Consider the following 15,828-nt stretch of genomic DNA (forward strand, 5'->3'; position numbering starts at 1 on the left):
ATATCATTGTACCAGGGGTATACTCAAAAAAAAATTTACTTTACTTTACCATGTTCACTCACTCTCACCATCTAAGATAAGACCAGCTGATTTCACCCGTATTGTCAAATGCATACAATTGTGAATTAATAGTATGAAAACGTAAACAAACATTTTGACAGTGTGTGGGTCTTTCAATCTCAATAGCGTTTTTTTTATTGTGACTTACACGAACTGTTTTATGAGCCTCGCTCTCATCAGTTGAATTCTTGCTCTCGGACGTTAATGTTGGAGTGAAAATTTTACGGTACATGTTTGAATGTTTGTTTGTTTTTTTTGTTGGCCTGCGCGTGATTAGAAAATGTTTGTTGTGCACTTTTGCTGGCTTCGTAAACGAAATAATTTATAAAGATTGAATGTGTGAAATCTAACAGAAAAGGTCAACGAAAGCAAATTAATACATTTTGTGCGAGAGTTTCAATTACGCTCAATTTTTGGCATTGATAAATAAAGAAATGAAGCCGGAAGATTGGCGAAACTGTGAATGAATGAATAATACTAAGTGCTCAAATATAATTCATCTGCTTTCGAAAGGAAGCAATCAATAAACCAATAACACTAACAACATAATCACGAAACTCGGACATAAAACGAAATGAAAGCAGAAGGGTACTTGAAGAGGGATTGTTTGCCTGTCTGGTCTAGCGAAACATTATTAATTGCAATGTAACAAAAAAAAAAACCTCATTGCCATCAAGTCTCACGGTCGAGAAGGTTTCTATATAAAGAACATTACAACATTTAACAGTAAAACATTCCGTTTATTTGCACAATTCATGATTTTTGTTGCTGTTGTTGTTGTTTTTGCTACTCTACGCTACGCTGAGAACATTGGAACCCCATACAATGGCAACGGAATGAGGTTGCACTCGTGTAATTGAATTGGATACAGTATCTGAGACACGGTGTTAATAATTGCAAATACCTATCCATAGTTTGAATGCTTGTGTATGCATTCCGCATTGTAACATATCCACCACAATTCTGAGAGAATCTCGTTTTAAATTACGGTCTTTCGCATTCATTCGTTAAACTACATATTGAGAAAACATGTTACCACAATAACCGGTCTCTAATATAAAATACTAACTAACGTTGTGCTAAATACAACTTTCAGAGATACTCAGATAATTTGCCAAACAAAGAACCACAGCTACCTACACACAAATACAAACGTACGTCAGATAAAAAAATCAACCGACGAAACAACTCTGACTAGGTAGGTAAGTTGTCGTTTGTTTTCAATTCAGTGCGGGGAAGTGCAGATTTTCGCGATAATGATATTTAAAGAAAAAAAAAATAAATTAGTAAATAACCGCTTCAATTTACAATACCTTGCCGTCTACTAAAATATATAAATTACCGCAAAGTAATTTAAAAAGAAATAGAAATTTTGAACCAGTTTTAGGATAGTTGATATCTAAATTCAATATGGGAAAGGTCAAGAATATAAAGTGATAAAATTATTATTTAATCAATTATGCAGCCGGGTATGGTGTAAGCAAAACCATTAAAATTTATTGCGTAATCCGGATTTATTCAACCAGATTTTACCATACAAAAATAGATCTTACGACCGGATTTATTTTAATTCCAGTGCGGAATCTACATACCGATGAAATGCATCACAGCGATTTTACACTGGTACTTCCGTTCACTTCAAAATCGCAAAGAAATTGTTTACGTTTCGAATTAGAACAATAATAAAATAAATTTAACATTAGTTTTTGCTTATGATAATAAATTTGAAGAAACATTAATTCCCTTGCAGACACTCGCCAATGTGAATAAACAATAATTATACCCCCAGTCATATGGCTAGAGAGGGTATATATCATTTGATACGGCCAGAACGTGTCTCATCGAAATTACGGTTTTAGACCCTAGGTGTCTTTGGGCCAAATCCGTTTCAGAACATTTGGAGTCGATCTAGCGATATCCGTCTGCCTGTCTGTCCGGCTGGTGGGCGAAATTTTCAAAGAATTTTCAATATAAGTGACCAACAATCCACCAAAATAATATTTTAAATATAAGTCATATGTTAACAAAGAATGATTTTCCACAAAAAACAATCGACTGTTTAATAAAACATGCAAAGGGGAATACAAATGTTAAAATTAGAGAAGAAAAGGAAATATCATACAAATCTTTGACGTATATACCTGGATTTTCGGAGAAATTTTGCAGATCGAACGCGTACAATAAGAACAAATTCCAATTAGCTTTAAAAACCAATTACAGTGTCAACAATAGGTTCAGTAGATCTAAAACGGAGACTATAAGATAACATGCAACGGTGACGAAACCAATATATGCCAAAAAGTATAAATTGGTACGACAAAAACAAAATTAAAAACTAGATTTTCCGAACATAAATCGGATCAAAAATCAGACAAATCTTTACAACAAAAGACAGCTCATTGCACATTAACGGGACATAGACCGAACTTTAAGGATGTAGATATAATGGCAAAAGAAAACAACTATAAAAGACGATTCACATTAGAAATGTTACATATCATAAATGTACCACCAGAAAAAAGAATAAACTATAAAACTCATACGGACCACTATACACATATTTATAGAAATTTAGTACATAAAGACAGATGGAAAAATACCAGATTTGTGTAAAATATAAATATTGGACATAATAAAGAGAGAAAAAAGAAATAACTAAATAAAATTATTTTATTGGCCTTCAAATATAGAAAAAATATATATTACTGCAAAAAAAGAGAAGCATAATCCGATTTTGCTCCAACTTAGCATATCCAAATATTTGCATTAGTGCTAGGTCAGGTGCGAAAATGGACAATATCAGTTCTCTCCATCAAGTACCTCCCACACAAAGGGTCAACATTTTGTATAATTATAACTCTTTCAAAATGTGATGTAAGTGTCCGATTGTCTTCAAATTACACATATCACAATATCCTAATTAACCTAAGGTCTGGTGTAAAAATGGTATATGTCGGTTCACTCCTTTTGGTACCTCCTCACAAGGGCTCAAAAAACGCGAAACTACTAACCGATTCCAGTTAGTCTTTTGAAATCGCAATATTGCCATCAACACAAGGTCCGTTATAAAGATGAAAGAGATCGGAGCATTCCTTGTGCTAGTTCCCCCACCAAGGATTAAAGTTTAAATACCCAAAACGATTATAAAATCCGAAATAAGCATCCGGTATCTTTATATTTTGCACATCCCATTATTTTTACTAATCCAAGGTCTGGTGCAAAGAGGAATTGTGTTTGGGCAGATTCAATTTTATTTGTTGAATGTTTGTAAAATGGGCCCAAAATTACATGACCGAACAAACGTTTTAAAATCCGAAAAAAAATTCGTCTTACATGTGAAAGTTGAATCGCAAATTGCCATCTTAAATAACACCAAAATCAGCAAACGAGTCAAAAATTGCCAATTGGTAAGAGCCTTTAATGTAATTGCAAGGAATCGGTCGTATTTTGTACGAATTTTATGGGAACTTGCTTTTTATTCAGTGAAATTTGACAAGGTAAATTACAGAAAATGCAGAGATGGATAGTCTAATTTGAATTGACTTTACCTTCTTCATTTTACCATGATAAAAACATTGAATCAATAAAAATATTTATGAGGGAGTCCGTATACCATCTTTTTTAGAGCGATATGACAACACTGTCGGGACCTGGAGGATAGCAGTGCTCCAGCGAGATTTAAAAATTCGACACTTCGTCCTTGCCTTTTCAATATTATAAGAACAATTTGAACTATCCCAATATGCAGAGTACAGTTTGCATTTATAGAAAATGTTACGTTTCGATTGAAAGTTTCCTCTCATTTAAGGTAAATAGTTAGAGTAACACTCTAAATTATGAGTGTTGTACTTACTTTTAGCTTTAGAAGACTCGGAATATTTAGACTAAGAATTTTAGTTTTTAAATAATCTAAAGGTGAGGGTACATAAGTAGCTTTGCATCATGATTAGGCATATTAGTGTCAAATTATAAAGGGAAACGACGGCAGAATTTGAGTACGGATTTGGTATCCCTTAATGAAGGTTTGCTTAATAGCAGTATTTTTTTTTTTCGAAATTTTCTAAAATAAGGAGTAGATTGTTTAGAAAGCGGTATTAAACATGTTATAAAAGTATGACACACGTAAATATAAATTGAAACCAATTTATGTTGGATTGCCCTTTTTAAGTTCAGCTCTTTGAAATCAGTATTTGTCAAAATGAAGTTTTCTTTGGAAAAGATTTGTGATGATTCATTCTATTTAGAGATGGTTTTATTGTCAGGTTCAAAAAATGGTGAATGAAGAAAATTCTAGACCGAGAATTCTGTCTTTAATGTTTCGTATATTATTTATTTGAAGTAAATAGTATCCCAAAATATATCCATTTCGGAAGATGATACATTGATCTAAATAGGTACATAATGTTTTTTTTTTTTTCACTAAAATAAATGTAATAGTACGTTTACAGTTTACTTGATATAGAGGTAACCGTTAAAAAAGTAGGAGAACACATTTTTAAATAAAAGAGGAATAAAGAATTATTATTTCCTATGACGTCAATATTAGGTGAATGTTTTTTTTGTGGGATTATGTGGTGTTTATATTTATAAGAACATTGTTCAATTATATATATGCTTGCTATGTGTGAAATCTGTCCAGTAGTAGAGTTCTTTTTTGGGTTACCCATAAAATTCGACAAAATGGAAACGCAAAATTATAAATAAAAAATTCAAATAAAGTTTGGCAACACCATTGCTTTCAGTAGGGCCTTGCTACTTTATTTTGGTCGTTAGCATACCGCAAACGTTAATTAACGAAATTGTGAGCATTGTCCATGGCAGAAGAATACAGGTAGATGCATCAACGCTTGGGAGCATTGATATGTCAAAAAAATTTAAATGTTTTTTCAAATATAAGTAGATTTTTATATGTTTTCTTATACTACGTCATTCGGAGGCTATTATAATTTGCGTTTTTCAACAATTTTTACAAATTTAAATAATTTTTCATTCAACAATTTCAATTCCAAAATTAGTTTGACAGTTCATTGTCCCAGCAGCTGTGTCGACGAGTCTACCTATATTCTTCTATCATGGCATTGTCTGAGTTAGCCGTGGCCATTCACAATAATTTTTTCGTATATTTTCGATTGTCAACATTTATTTCGATTGGTAAATTATTAGGACTGATATATGTTTACAGACAAATCTTTATCCGGGTTAACCCCGATAAGTGACTAATAACAATAATTTTGACTGTGGATTACACGCGTTAAATTTATTATTATTTGTGATTTAACAGACTTAACCCGGGTACCGGTTTTGTATGTAAACGTGCTATTAACAAGGGTACATTAATATCGCGTTACGATGTCAAGTTGTATGCGAATTAACTCACATTATCAAGATTTATTGCTTAATCCGGATTTATTCAATCAAATTTACCACACGAAAATATATCTTCTTACGACCGAAATCATTTAAAATCCGGTGGATAGTCTTCATACTAACGAAATGCATCGCAGTTTTTTGTATTGGTACTGAATTACAGTTATCGTAGTACAATTTTTTAAATTTTTGTAGATCTGAAACAGAGCCTGTATTTGTTCAAGATAATACATTTGAAAGTGCATTATTTTCCTTGCAAACGGCCCCAATATGAATGAACACGTATTTTCTCTTTCTTCTCGAACATCAGCTGATTGACATTTACGTCCTCCCAGAGTAGAAGAATACATCGCATCGCATCGACACAGCTCCTGGGACAATGAACTGTCAAACCAAAAATTTATTCAAATTTGTAAAAATTGTTGTTGCTGTTACAATGAACTGTCAAACTAATTTTGAAATTGAAATTTTCTAATGAACGATTATTCAATTTCGTAAGAATTGTTAAAAATTAATCTCCTAACAACCGCCGATTGACGTAGTACAGGACAACATATACAAATCTACTTATTTTTGCAGAAACATTTAAACCATTTTGACATATCAATGTTCGCAAGCGTTGATACATCTACCTGTATTCTTCTACCATGCGCCCTCCTAAACGCAATAAGCAATAAATCCGGATAATGTGGGTTTATCCGGATACCATTGGCTATCTAAATACACTATAATTCGTCTCATTACGTAAATATAAGCATTTTAACACGGCTGCCAACTTTAGATTGATTTTATGATATTGAATTATAATGGCCACCAATTTTGTATGTTTTTACTAGTTCTGCGTTCCCATAATTTCTGGGTAAATCAGTTCTGTCAGAGTAATTTTGACAACAAAATAAGGAGTAGATTGTTTAGAAAGCGGTATTAAACATGTTATAAAAGTATGACACACGTAAATATAAATTGAAACCAATTTATGTTGGATTGCCCTTTTTAAGTTCAGCTCTTTGAAATCAGTATTTGTCAAAATGAAGTTTTCTTTGGAAAAGATTTGTGATGATTCATTCCATTTAGAGATGGTTTTATTGTCAGGTTCAAAAAATGGTGAATGAAGAAAATTCTAGACCGAGAATTCTGTCTTTAATGTTTCGTATATTATTTATTTGAAGTAAATAGTATCCCAAAATATATCCATTTCGGAAGATGATACATTGATCTAAATAGGTACATAATGTTTTTTTTTTTCACTAAAATAAATGTAATAGTACGTTTACAGTTTACTTGATATAGAGGTAACCGTTAAAAAAGTAGGAGAACACATTTTTAAATAAAAGAGGAATAAAGAATTATTATTTCCTATGACGTCAATATTAGGTGAATGTTTTTTTTGTGGGATTATGTGGTGTTTATATTTATAAGAACATTGTTCAATTATATATATGCTTGCTATGTGTGAAATCTGTCCAGTAGTAGAGTTCTTTTTTGGGTTACCCATAAAATTCGACAAAATGGAAACGCAAAATTATAAATAAAAAATTCAAATAAAGTTTGGCAACACCATTGCTTTCAGTAGGGCCTTGCTACTTTATTTTGGTCGTTAGCATACCGCAAACGTTAATTAACGAAATTGTGAGCATTGTCCATGGCAGAAGAATACAGGTAGATGCATCAACGCTTGGGAGCATTGATATGTCAAAAAAATTTAAATGTTTTTTCAAATATAAGTAGATTTTTATATGTTTTCTTATACTACGTCATTCGGAGGCTATTATAATTTGCGTTTTTCAACAATTTTTACAAATTTAAATAATTTTTCATTCAACAATTTCAATTCCAAAATTAGTTTGACAGTTCATTGTCCCAGCAGCTGTGTCGACGAGTCTACCTATATTCTTCTATCATGGCATTGTCTGAGTTAGCCGTGGCCATTCACAATAATTTTTTCGTATATTTTCGATTGTCAACATTTATTTCGATTGGTAAATTATTAGGACTGATATATGTTTACAGACAAATCTTTATCCGGGTTAACCCCGATAAGTGACTAATAACAATAATTTTGACTGTGGATTACACGCGTTAAATTTATTATTATTTGTGATTTAACAGACTTAACCCGGGTACCGGTTTTGTATGTAAACGTGCTATTAACAAGGGTACATTAATATCGCGTTACGATGTCAAGTTGTATGCGAATTAACTCACATTATCAAGATTTATTGCTTAATCCGGATTTATTCAATCAAATTTACCACACGAAAATATATCTTCTTACGACCGAAATCATTTAAAATCCGGTGGATAGTCTTCATACTAACGAAATGCATCGCAGTTTTTTGTATTGGTACTGAATTACAGTTATCGTAGTACAATTTTTTAAATTTTTGTAGATCTGAAACAGAGCCTGTATTTGTTCAAGATAATACATTTGAAAGTGCATTATTTTCCTTGCAAACGGCCCCAATATGAATGAACACGTATTTTCTCTTTCTTCTCGAACATCAGCTGATTGACATTTACGTCCTCCCAGAGTAGAAGAATACATCGCATCGCATCGACACAGCTCCTGGGACAATGAACTGTCAAACCAAAAATTTATTCAAATTTGTAAAAATTGTTGTTGCTGTTACAATGAACTGTCAAACTAATTTTGAAATTGAAATTTTCTAATGAACGATTATTCAATTTCGTAAGAATTGTTAAAAATTAATCTCCTAACAACCGCCGATTGACGTAGTACAGGACAACATATACAAATCTACTTATTTTTGCAGAAACATTTAAACCATTTTGACATATCAATGTTCGCAAGCGTTGATACATCTACCTGTATTCTTCTACCATGCGCCCTCCTAAACGCAATAAGCAATAAATCCGGATAATGTGGGTTTATCCGGATACCATTGGCTATCTAAATACACTATAATTCGTCTCATTACGTAAATATAAGCATTTTAACACGGCTGCCAACTTTAGATTGATTTTATGATATTGAATTATAATGGCCACCAATTTTGTATGTTTTTACTAGTTCTGCGTTCCCATAATTTCTGGGTAAATCAGTTCTGTCAGAGTAATTTTGACAACAAAATTCGAAAGCCCTGTAATCTTCTAAATTAAAAAAAAAACAAGTTGTTCAATTTATAAATATTTAACAGTGTGTTGTAGGGTGTACAACAATTTTATGTACTTAATAAGATAACAGTTTTTAGAGAATTTTGTTTGTTTTTATTGTTTTTCTCCAAGCAATGCCAATTAATGGAATCCAGAACAGTTGTACTCGCCTTCCAAACAAAAATCAATCAGCGTTTACGTGTCTACAATAAAAACAAATGAACAGGCATGGAGAAATCTGTTTTTTTTTTGTATTTTCTGATGAACTCTTCGTGAGAGGTGGGTGGTGGAGAGAAGTTCGTCAGAGTGTTGTTTATGAAATGAACTGCAGCCGGCAAAGGCATATAAAAATTCCATTATCGATATTTAATTACCTATGTATGTATGTAGGTATATACCTATGTACACATTGTATTCATGGGGTTCGGCAGTAATAAGAGGTGAGTTTCTGTTGCTTAGAGAGTTCAATTACATTGCATATAGGCCTAATAATATGCAAGTTCCACACACACATTTGAGTGCAAAAATATACAAATAGATTTTATATATGACAAAAATTTCCTAAACAGCATTAAATTTTAATGAAAGCAAGAATATGTGTCAGTTTATGTGTATAGAATTAATTAATATTCGTAACCCGCGTTGAATACAAATTTGAAATAAAAGCTGTTCTTTGGCAGGTGAAATCAAACCATCTACGGATTTCATCTTAAATTCTGAGAGGTAATTAACCGCTTAACGATTCAACCATATGTGGAAGAGACAAAGGAAGAATTACTTGAAATTTTTCCATTGTAAAAAAGTGAGTCCTGCTATGCAAGTACTATTGTTGAAATGTAAACAACAAGTACATCGGAGTACAACGTCCGAGTGAATGTAAAGGGTGAGATGAAAAAACAGCAACCAACTTCAGACTGCTGTCATTTCTAATTATTCCAGTGACAGCTTATTATATTGTTTACAAGCGTACAAAAGCATTTTGGTGAGAATTATCCAGAAAAAAATATTCGTGATGGAATTCAAGCGTGATATTGTGATTTCTTTATATTTGGCTGGAAAAGCACATGTGGCTATCGTTAGAGCACTCCAGCATTTAAATGTGAATAAATCTTTTGTGTCTCGTACCATCGCTCGTTACCGTGATATTATCGGGAAAATATTCTGGAGGGTGTATAAAAGCCTTGGGAAAGCAAACATTTTGGCCGCAGACCTTGGACATTTTAGCAGGACTCAGCACCTCGCACTCAGCACGCGCCACCCAAGAATGGTTACAAAATGAGGTTCCTCGCTTTATTTCCAGCGCACAATGGCCACCAAAATCTCCGGATACCAATCTGTTGGACTATTGTGTCTGGAGTATTTTGCAAAGCAAGGTTGGTACTAAAAAATACCAAAGTGTCGATCACCACAAGCAAGCGCTTTGCTGGAAATGGGCCAAAATACCGCAGAGCAATATTCGGGCAGAATGCGACGGTTCCATTCATTGGCCGTTTGAAGACCATAATTCGTGCCAAAGGTGACCAATTCGAACAAATCTAAACTTATTCTAAAATTTGATACTTTTTCGACATTTTTGCTTTCATTCAATAATATTTAAAAAAAATTAAAATTATGGCGCTTGATTTATTGCAGTTTTCTATCTCACCCTGTATATGTGTACATTCAATATTTTAAAACAGTTCCACGTGGAACTTCTTTTCTTAAGAAGAGAATATAAAAAACGCTTTTTTGACTGGCTTAAGTCGTCGGCTGGCTTCTTCGGATAAGAAAAAAATTGAGTATGGCCAAAATCGAACTAGGTAAACCTAAAACTCCTTTGTTCATCTGCGAAGAAGCCAGCCGATGACCTAAGTCAGGCTAAAAAGCCTTTTATGCACTTTCCCCTTTAGTTGTGGAAAGATTTTCAACTATTGCAATGCATAATTTATTTAAATAATTATTGTAAAACCTTCCATCTGAGCACATTCAGTCGCAATACACTTAGTTTTTTTCTTCCTAACTAATTAAAATGGAGACGCATTAAATACTTGAGTCATAACTAGAAGCTGTGGAAAAATACTAAAACCGGAATTTGCTGCTCTCATAAGTACCATCGCAAATTCATACATATAACAGAAAGCGTAAACTTTAAATAAACCGGTCTTGGAGAATTCTTCAACAATAACATTTAGCGGATTGTGTCCATTTGGTTGTAGTAATAAATTTCTTTCGGCAATACATACTGAAGTAGAAGAAGGCGAGATTTGAGGTGCCATGACGACGTTAACAAGTTTTTACAAGCGATCAACAAAACAAGTTTTTAGAGGTTATTCTTTGTTTGCTTTGTTGTGATATAATAAAAACAAGTCAAGAATTCCCACATAAAGAACTACAATAAGAATTTAACAATGCGACAAAAATAAGGTCAAATTATGGAACTCGTAAAGAAAAAAATGTATCGATCAAATTAAAAGTATAAACTGAATATAATGTAACTTAAGCAGTGAAAGGTAATTAATATTATTAACAAAAAATATTATTAACTATAATATTATAACAAAATTATATTATTAACAAAAAAAAGTAGAAAATATTAATCTAAAATCAACGCCTGTTGCCATTTTAAGCAGTAAAATCATTACCAAAGTGTGGGCTTCCAAACCAATTTTAATACCCTAGTGAGATAAAAAAAACTGCAACAAAGTCAAACGCCATCATTATTACATATTTTGTTTAATTTTATTGAATGAAAGCAAAAAATGTCGGAAATTGCATCAAATTTTAAATAAGTTTAGATTTGTTCGAATTGGTCACCTTTGGCACGAATTATGGCCTTCAAACGGCTTATGAAACAGTCACACGCTGCCCGAATGTTGCTCTGCGGTATTTTGGCTCATTCCCGGCGAACCGCTCGCTTGAGGTGATCGACACTTTGGTATTTTTAGTGCCAACCTTGCTTTCCAAAATACTCCAGACACAATAGTTCAACGGATTAGTATCCGGAGATTTTAGTGGCCATTGTGCGCTGGAAATGAAGCGAGGAATCTCATTTTGTAACCATTCGCGTTCTAAATGCGATGGTGCTGAGTCCTGTTAGAATGCCCGAGGTGTTCGGCAAAAATGTTTGATCCAGCATATTTTTGCGATAATATTCGGCATTTATTCTGATGCCTTAGTCGATTAATACGAGCGGAGAGGTGTTCGGCAAAATTGTTTTCTCCAGCATATTTTTGCGATAATATACGGCATTTATTCTGATGCTTTAGTCGATTAATACGAGCGGAGAGCGACTATCGGCTGTTATGGCGGCCCACACCATCACCATGGCCAGCGCTTGAGTTCTGGTGGCCAATCGAAGGGGCACATTTTCAGCTGACCTCTTTAGCAAGTAAACACGATCATTTCGTTTGTTTACAAACTACTGCACAACGAATGTTTTCTCATCAGAGACGTAGAAAACCAAATTCGGCAGTTCGCCACTTTAGGCCTAGCGAAGCAACTCTTTAGCTCTTTTGAGTCTATTTTCTTTCTGTTGCGGTGTGAGTTCTTGCACTTTTTGAAATTTCAATGGCTTTACACCGAGCTCATTTTTCAATATTTGCCGAATGGAATATTGCGATATGTTCAGCTCACGGACCACTGCGACGCGGGTTTCGATCAAGTCGTTTCTTTACTTTTCGAACTATTTCTGCTGGTATTGTCATTTTTTCCATACACTTCGTAGACTTATATAGTTTATTTTCAATACCGATAGTTTTCAATACCAATAGTTTAAATTTGGGTAAGCAGAATTTCACAAACTAAACAAATTGACTAAATGGTATAAGGCAGGCCTAAAATAATGTATTATCTGGAAAATACATACACACACAGTTAAAATCGCTTGTCCGTTCGTTTATGGTACACACCAGGAACATCGATAAAAGAATTTATTATTGTCGTTGGAATTATTGGCGTTTCAAGGAAAACGACGCAATTTTTATGTTTTTATTATATATTTATTGCATATCGATATACGAATTTCATATTGTATTATATTTTACAATCGCGATAAAAAAATTAATTGTCAAGTAACAACATTTTGTCATTCGTTTGCAACTTCTCGAAATTAAAATTGCAGATGCATTAAAGTCAAATCAGTTTGTGTAAAGGTGCAAGCACATAAAAAGCTTGAAGTCATGGCTAGGCATATTATTGTCAAATTATAATGCAAAACGACGGCTCTGTAATCCCTTTATGAAATGTCATATGCCTAGCCATGACTTCAAGCTTCTTATGTACTTACACCTTTACTCTATTTTCCATTCCATATTGAGCTGCAATTTGGTAAACAAAACCGTCACAGATGTATTATATCGAGCTCCTTCCAATAAACGCCATATAAGTCCATTTTATATATTTTAATCCCTTTAAAATATATAATTTGATAATTTGATAATAGATAATAGATTTCTCAGTGCGTTCTTTTCTTTTTAGATAAAATGTAGGTACCGCTTGATTGGAATTATTGAGACAATTGTGAGGTAAATTAGAATTCCACGTCTCTATTGTGTATATAAGAGCCTAACTTAAAATTCAATGTAACGTGCACAAATATTAAACTTCCCCACTATGGTAAAATGTTTACATCCATGGTAGAAGAATACAGGCAGATGCTTCAATGCTTGGGAACATTGATATGTCAAGAAATTTTTAATGTTTTTCTAAAAAATATGTAGATTTTTATATGTTTTCTCTTGCTACGCCAATCGTAGGTAGTGCTAATATGAAGATTCAAATATTTTTACAAATTTCAATTATTTTTCATCCAAATTTTCTAATTCCAAAATTGATTTGACAGTTCATTGTCTCAGCAGCTGTATCGATACAGTTACATATATTTTTCTAACATGGATACACCCTTAGGAGGATAAAAATACCGCTCAGCTGATGTTTGTTTACGTATACATGCACAAGCAAAAAACCTAATATAGACACAATTGATGTTGGGAAATAAGTGTTTATTTACATTGGTGTTTGTTTACATTTGCAAGGGAAATAGTGCATCTTCGAATGTATTCTCATGGTAAAATTAAGAAGGTAAAGTCATTTCAATTAAGAATACCCATCTCTGCATTTTCTGTAATTTACCTTGTCAAAATGCACTGCCTAGAAAATAGATTCCCACCTCTGATTCCCACCATAAATATACATTTTGACAATGAGATGTTGCCAATAAATAAATACTTAAAAAAATTGTAAACGTATGATTGCATGACCTTACCTTATTAGTTCTACCATGTGTATTATCATGAGTAAATAAAATAGTAAGGAGTGTACCTTGATGCTTTCCGTACGTGAGAAGATATTGAATTGAATAAATCCGGTTTAAGCAAATAAATCCTGATATTGGATAATATCTTGTGTCTAAACACGCTATAACAACACTAGATTTTATCTCTTACTTCTAATATCTAATATATATAGCATTGATCAGCGTTAAGTTATCTCCTGTCTGTTGAAATCACGATAGTGTAATTTCACATTTCGGGCCCTCATAGATTCACTATTATATATCATGAATACTTGCCCATTTTATGACGTTATTAGATGCATTTATCAACTACTTATTTTGTAGTTTGGCGTTTGAGACTCCGTCATGAAATTTTTTATTACAGATTAAAAAATGATATCCAGCTCTGCATTTTCAATAATTGACCTTCATTGAAAACAGGTTCCCCTCTCTGATTTGTGTATAAAGAATGCATTTATAAATATACATTTTGACAATGAGTTATTTTCAAGAAATTGTATACATATGTTTGCACCAGGAAAGGAGCCTAGGCCCAAAATCGAACTAATTCAACCTAAAACTCCTTTGTTCATCTACGAAGAAGCCAGCCGGGGACTTAAGCCAACGAAATATGCTCTTTATGTATTTCCAGCCTAGGATTTCTTTTAATTCGGAAGAAAAGAATAAACTGCGCTTACAATAGTTCATCTATGAATTGTCAAAATACTAAAATGTATCACTGTGATAAAGGCGCACGGGCAATTGTCCAAACAATTGCAAAATCTTCAATGAAAAGCTTATATTTTTGTTTATATTCCTCTCACTTCTTCGTTTGTTTGTTCCCAAGTAAGCAAGGTTTATGTCGTCAGGAAAACTTAAGAAAATTACAGTAAAATTCTAAAAGAAAAATTAATTTTTCAAAAATTAACGTTTTCCAATTGCACACATTCACACTTTTCTATAATCCTTTTTATATTCAACATTCAAAAAAGAAAACAAAAATAAGTTCTACATATGTTAGAATTGTTCAACTTAAAAAAAATTTTAACTTTGACGTATATCGGTAACATTAATATATTTAAAAGCATGTGTTCAAATTCAGGTATTGGGGAAGTGTGTTATTGATAATTTTGCAATTATCGAAACGCCTACGTCAGGAAGACAAATTTTGGTATCTTGACAATTAATTCATGAATTCCATTGTTTTCTGTAAATACATAGTTTCAATGTCGACAAGAACTCTATGGTTTCTAATTATACTAATTATGTGAGTAATATTTCCATTTAACTTTATTCTCCGGGGATTATTAAATGACCACGCACCGACAATGGTCTAATTAATTGTCGTTCTATGTTAAGCGTTCTTTATCAAATTGTCCATAGATCAAAGAAAATTTAAAATGCATAAGTCACGTGGCCAGTATTTGGTAACCTACGAATGGAATAGCGGTGTATGAAGGGTAGTGGTAGAGGTATAATAATAACAATAATAATTAGTATATGGCATTGTACTTAATGTGAAATTAATAACTGCACATTAGATGGGTTACAGGTTTTTGTACATGTGTGGATATTTGTATAAATCATATGAAAATCATGATATGTTTACAATTTACTGGATTTACTACAACCAGCGGAATTTTAATTGCCAATTCCATTGCGTATACGTCAAAAATCCCAGTAAAGAAGGATAATCTGACAAAAAGCTTTATTGTAAACATGCTATTAGATGCATAAACACCCATGTCAAAAGCATCATTAAAGGCACAATATGGTAAATATACAGTGACTCGTTATTGGTGTCATAAATTAAAAGAGAAAAAAACATACATTGCATGGGTGAAAAATGAGTTTTTTTTTTAAATATTTCAATAATGAATTTAACACACCACCCTAATATTGTGTACTTAGCTTGTTTATCTCTGCGAGTGTTTGGAAAAGAAATAATAAGTCTGTGTTTTTTTTTTTTTTTTTCATTTTCGGCTACTGCCTTAAATTTGTATTTTTGTTATAAAGTAAAGTTGTGTTGTCGTGAG

The 15,828-nt window shown here is 32.7% G+C and overlaps 1 protein-coding gene across 3 annotated transcripts in view; it reads left to right on the forward strand.

Moving 5' to 3' along the window:
• The first annotated feature begins 239 nt into the window (after positions 1–239).
• The window catches only part of LOC101894449 (ceramide kinase), a 29,718-nt gene continuing 14,129 nt past the window's right edge, over positions 240–15,828 (forward strand). Inside the window, exons 1-2 of one of the 3 annotated variants that reach the window (XM_059122678.1) lie at positions 257–286; positions 1,157–1,262. The gene's annotated coding sequence lies outside the window, so the exon portion shown is untranslated. Of the gene's footprint in view, positions 287–1,156; positions 1,263–15,828 lie in introns of all 3 variants that reach the window. The other 2 variants (XM_059122679.1, XM_059122680.1) reach the window with 2 other exon arrangements.

This window comes from Musca domestica, unplaced genomic scaffold (genome assembly GCF_030504385.1).
Source record: "Musca domestica strain aabys unplaced genomic scaffold, Musca_domestica.polishedcontigs.V.1.1 21, whole genome shotgun sequence".
In the NCBI taxonomy this organism is placed as follows: Eukaryota; Metazoa; Arthropoda; class Insecta; order Diptera; family Muscidae; genus Musca; species Musca domestica.